This window comes from the organism of the source record quoted next, unplaced genomic scaffold (genome assembly GCF_019419815.1).
Source record: "Pyrus x bretschneideri cultivar Hongxiangsu unplaced genomic scaffold, Pyrus_bretschneideri_v1 Contig9, whole genome shotgun sequence".
Classification (NCBI taxonomy): Eukaryota; Viridiplantae; Streptophyta; class Magnoliopsida; order Rosales; family Rosaceae; genus Pyrus; species Pyrus x bretschneideri.
Genome location: NW_025999831.1, coordinates 4,065,707 through 4,071,908, shown reverse-complemented (window position 1 = coordinate 4,071,908; position 6,202 = coordinate 4,065,707).

Here is a 6,202-nt window from a genome sequence, read left to right as displayed (position 1 = left end):
GATATAATCCAAAAGATCTTATTGCTTTAGGTTTGTATTACTTGCAAGGCTGTTTACCCTAAAAACTACCAAGTCTACGTGGCACGTAGGCCGAGTAATTAATAAGCTAGCTACGTCCTTCGGTTATGTATGGGGCGTGCCAACTCGACGGCCGAGCTCGGTCGATGAGTAAAATATGTGGATGTGGCGTTGAGCTCGTTCCTGACTTCTTGATCCTACGACTGCAGCCAAGGAAGGAACACGTCTCAGCCTTCGGGTTCTAGAGCCTGAAGACAAGGCTGCCAGTCTTGCGAAGTTCACGGATTGTCGGCGCCAGGTTCGGTCACGGTGATTATATTCGTAAGAGTATAAGTACATCGAACTGGCACTAAACTATATGGACACAAGTACTCAAAAGAGATGTATGTCTTGATGGTGAATGTGGTTCGACCGTCAGAATGCCAAACTCTAAAACTTACTTGTGAATATCTAATCATAAAACAACTCAGCGTTCAATGCACCGAGCCCAATAATCTGCAACACCTCACTTCGCCAAGAAGGTTGATAAGATGATTTCTACCAACAAGGACTCGAAAATCCTTGTCGAATGAGACTTGGATAGGTAACTAGTTGGCCGAAAAATAGTGTTATTTATCCAAACTGAAGGTGCTCCTTGATCGGCTGATTTTACGGCTCCAGTGCTGTTTATCCAAACTGAAGATGTGTTGGCGGGCAGGAAAAAGAAAATAAAAGTCTCATGGTTGTTGAAAGGTTTTGGATAGAGCGAGAGTTTGCGCAGGGCAGTTTTGTATGTTGATTTGGAAAGCCTCGAATGATGCACTCCCATATATATATATAATATAGTAGCGAACCTACTCCTGGCCGAACCAGAGATGTATCCGGACTAAAACTCCCAAATCTAATCTGATTAGGATTCGGCCAATCCTAGTTTCAATAGGTCTTTGAACTAAGCTCTATAATGAATCAGATTCATTCTCGAATTCTCAATGCCTTGAACTTTGAAACCCCATTGTTGTACCAGGACTTGACTTCTTCGCTCTAATCCAAATCAATCATCCTTGCGATAAGACTTGGGCGACCTGATTAGGCTTCTTATGACAACTGGAGGGCCCATAGTATTTCTGAAAGAGTGTTGAACCGAACACAAACCTAAGCTCAGCCTACCAATATAATTTTGGGCCTAAACATTACCCCCTCGCTTCTGAGGTCTTCGGCCTAGAACGCCTTAGCCGAGTTTCGACCTTGAAGAAGTGAAATCAAACCCTTAAGGTACCTTTGAAAGACAACGAAAAGTCTCGAATATTCCATCCACGAGGCACATTTATGAAACATGATTGTACGATCTCAGTTTTGTCAGACACCCTGCCATGTGGCATCTTCTTAGTATGTTTGTTCTTTCTTAATACTGAAGTGTCCCCTCAAAACCAAACTCTCTACCACACGCTATCATTATAACCTTGATGAGTGAATTTTTATCTTTTTGAGACGTGCGGATACCTAAACGTCTTTTCACAATTAAGCTCGCCGTCACATGCCATCGTGTAGTCTCGATCTGCAAGTTTTTCGATCCCTTCACCTAGATTCTTTGAACATTCATCATAATTACTAAATCCCTCGGTTGATTTCATCCCTCATTTTAAACATTAAACCGATGATCTTCCCAAAACGCCAATAAATACTCACCTCTTTTCATTCAACCCTTTTACGCTTTCAGAACCCTCAAATCCCTTTGCCATTTTCTCTCGCATCTCTTTGCCATTCTCTTTCGAAACCCAGAAAACTAGCCTTAAATTCCTAGAAAACCTTCATCTTCTCTAATGGCTGTTAACGTTTTCATTACCAAGTTAGTCGAGAAGTGTAGCAAATGTCAAAACATTGCCGACCGAAACACAATCAAAACCATCCGGATTTGAGGATGAGCCAAACGCCTCTCACCAAACCCTAGGCCCATTGTTCAGGGACTACGTTTTAGAAACAATCACCGACATGCTTAAGGAGCACTACCTAAAACCTTTACTTCAAGGTACGACTGGTTGAAATGGCATGACTACCCACTTCTATAACCGTGCCAATCAGGTCATGAAAGATGGCATTCATAGCACGTTGGTATGTGGCACTGGCATTTTTGAGGTTAAACGGCATGACTACCCACTCATAGGCTCCAAGTGCCCCCGGGCAACCAAAGGCAGTTTTGTGGACAGCATTTTCGGCGATAAAGATTTGGTTTTAACCAGTATGGCAGTCCATGAACGACAACATTTCATGATTAGCTGCAGCATCAATTAATAAATCTGAAATCGGCATTGGATATTCATCTTTGGGAGTTGCCAAATTCAGGTTACCAAAATCGATGCAAATGCGTAAAACGCTGCTTTTCTTTAACAGTGGTACGATATTCGCCAACCATTCGACGTATCGAGCAGTCATAATAAACCCAGGTTTTAAAAGTCGAACTAGTTCGTCTTTTATGTCAAGTTATACTTCGGTTGAGAATTGCCAAGGGGCTTGGTGAAAAGGCTTACAGGCAGTTTTGATGTGTAATTCATGTTAGACGAAAGTTTGATCTAGACTAGGCATCTCAATGTAGCTCCAAGCAAAAAAAATCTTTAAATTCGTTTAGTAACTTACAAAGGTCGGTTTTCATAGGTTGGGGTAACAAAGCACTAATAAATAATAGCTGAGGGTTATCGACCGTTCCAACATTTATTTCCTTTAGTGGGTATTTGACTTAGGGCTGACTGTCTTCGAGCTCGACCGGGGCAGCTTGGACTTTGTCAAAGGAAATGACTGGACCATTATCTCTTTCAGCGAGAAATTCCACAAGGTTTACGCCTGAATTCGGTTATTTGGAAATAGTATACGAATAGGCCAACAGTCGTTCCATGGTAGGTGAAACTGCTGCCCGTCGCTTGGCCTATTTGGGTTAGATATCGGGCTCAATGATAAGGTCAGCTAACCCGAGTCTCGCCGAATCCTGGTGCACAGTTTCGGTGCTAACCTCGATAACTTTTTGAACTAAAATCCACGTCGGCCGTAATTTATTGTTGAAACCGTGCAAGGTTATGTAGCTGACGTGGTCATCATAGTAACGTGCTTGGATCATGTTAGCTTTGAACGGCTGATTGTTGATGGGATGAATCACGACCGATTTGCAGTCCCAGAAAATGAGGACTTGATATAAAGATGATGGAATACAACCTGTTTGATGGATCCAATCCCAACTGAGCAATGCATTATATTCAGTCTTTAAATCGACTATGAAGAACGCGGTTATGTGATTGCGACCTGCGTTATTTACTTCTAACGGAAGTACCCCCTTGGTCTGGGACTTGTCATTGACGAAACTACTCATGGTGATCCCTGATGGAATAAATTCGTCGTTAAAGCGATGTAATGCCTTTATGATGGAGACGAGCATGATATTGACCGTCTTGCCGCAGTCGATGAAGATTTTGGAAACTGGATACTTCTCTATGTGAGCTGTAACATACAACGACTTTAAATGATGAAGAATAACGGATGACGAGTGAGGAAATAAATCGACAAGAGCTGCTTTGAGCTTATCTTCCTTCGTTGCGAGCTCGATTTCCTCAATAGCCATAAAGTCAACTTGCATGGCTTCCTCAACAACTACGTCACTATCTAAGGAATTTGGTTGGGACGCGGTTGGCTGAAAATCAGCAGATAAGATATGAACCATATTGATTTCCATGTTGTCAAGGACGGAAGGGCCCATCGGGTCGTGATCTTTTTCTTATTCTGGATCATCTTCTTTAGGATCCTTTTCTTCTAGATTTACATGAAGAGTATTACTTTTTTTTTCCTTAGTTGTCGCCGGAGTATGTGATTTGTCTACAGGAGTTTTCTCGTTCCGCTCATCAATCTTAGGTTCATTTGAAATCGAAATCGGGTATGGGATTTACGTCGTGACACGAGCTTGCTCTTGATACATGATACGGGCATCTTTGGCGTCAAGGTAAACATCTAATCGTGTGACACGTTTTGTTTCATCGTTCGTAAGGCCAAAAAGGGAGACGGTTGAAAAGACTTTGAAAATATCCAAGGTCCTTGAGAGAGAAGGGAAGCTCGGTTGAGTCAATATCAGTATATGGATCGACATTAACACTGGGACTCGGGCCTCGCATATATGTTGGAACCTAGCTTTTAACCCCGGTCCGAAGTTTTTTGGATGATTCGTTCAGCATCTGGATAACTTAAAACAAGATCAATAGTATACCAACGTTGGTCACGTGGCTCAGGGGGTGTGTTGGTTCATGAGTAAACTTGAACTACTAGAGCTGCGCACGTAATAATCTTTTTTATAAAATGATGCGTCGAAATCAAGGTGTAGTCTAACCAAAGATGGCTTGGTATCTCGCGTTTGAGGAGCAAGCTTATTGAAGACCTTATGATGTTGGCCTATTCCAATCGATTTTTGGGATGTCACCATGGCTGTGGGCGTTTACGGTACTGCCATCCGCCGTGGCTCTTCTTTTGGCTCAACTAAAACGATGTTTGCTTTGCAATGACTACGCATGACTGTCGGCTTGTTAGCTTCCTCAGCGCTGGAGCTCGACATTGATTCGACAACAGCCAGTCCAATTAAATCTTGAGGTGGTTCGTTTGAGAACAAATTGATTTTTAATCGTGGCCGACAGTTCTATTTTAGGATGTGTTGCATTGGAACGAACTCAGCCTTTCTTTTTCCTTTATCCCTAGGTAGACAAGCATCTAACATGCTTACCGACGTTATAGGAAATGGATCAGTGTCGACACCCATTTTCTTTTTTGGACACTTGAGTTTACAGTTGTTAATCCAGCTTTAGATAACGTCTCGAAATACAATGCAGTTGTTTGTCGTGTGTTTGCTTGAGTTATGGTACTTGTAATACATTTTTCCCTTCAGTTCTTTGGCCTTAGGGATATTATGCCCCGACCGAGGTTTGATAACTTTGGCAAGTAGCAATTGATCGAAAATGGTGTCGACTTTAGTAATGTCGAAAGTATAAACTTTTGACATTTTGATGGTAGACTCTTCAGTGGTCGAGCGAGTTTTGGCATATTTGGGATTGGCGTGAGCTAATGCTTTGCATATGTATGGTTTGTTGATTACTATCTTGGTCGCATCTATACTTGCTTATTCTTCAGCTTCGGCTGACGCATAACTGCCCGTGGGGTTTTTGTAAAATTGTTCCTCGGGACGGGGACTTCGAAACCTTGTTTTCTTGGAGTAAATAGTCGTATTGCTCGAGATGTTGAGCTAGTTCGTACATGTCACGGAAGTTCGCCCCCAGGAATTTCTTTTTGTATTCTACATCGGGGTCGTTTAGAGCGATCTTAACGAACTCCACTTCAGGAAGAGGTACTCGGCATTAATTTCTGGCTGATTTAAACCTCGTAAGATATTCCATCAGTGATTCGTCAGAGGCTTGAGCCATCCTGGCTAAGGAGGACACTCATACATCCATCCCTGGCAGATAGAACTTTGGAAACTTTGGCCCATTTTTTAAAGCCGAATCAATCATTCTTTGGACTTCGGTCATATTGACGGATGCTGTTTCTGTGCTCTGGTTAAATCCATCCGATTTACTGCTTGATAACCATCTATTCTCCAAGTCCGTCATTTTGAGTCGAGCAGATCCTGGCTTAGGTTGTACTATTGGTAAAGGGTTATTCTTTGGTGGAAATTGTTAGGAATGATCGGCGGGTCCACCTTCGTAGGCTTTACTAACCAATAGTTCGAGCAATTTGGTGTGTGTATCACCATTATTGCGTATCACCTCAAGTAAACTATCTAATTCTCGACTGACTGTCTGTTCAGCCTGCCAGGACTGCTCGTCAAGTCGTCTTCGAAGAAACGACCTAGTCGGTGGATCAGAGCCTTCACCACTATCTTCATCGCAGTCATCCACTATCATTTCAATGAAAACGTCTGTGGTTTTGTTAGGGATTTCTGCATTGTGAGGTTGACCGCCGAGACAAACTTCATTTTCCCATCACGATGCACTTAGAGCCTCAGGTGTCATGGTAGCAAGAGGATTTTGTGCCTGTGGCAAATTTTGTCCTGGACTCTGGATCGGCAAGTCGGTTGTTGATTTTCCCATGACTGCTTTCTTTTTTATTGACCTTGTCTTAATTGGCATGAACTTCATAGTTTTAGCACTTGGTCCCATTGGGCCTGCCAAAATGTTTACCCTAAAAA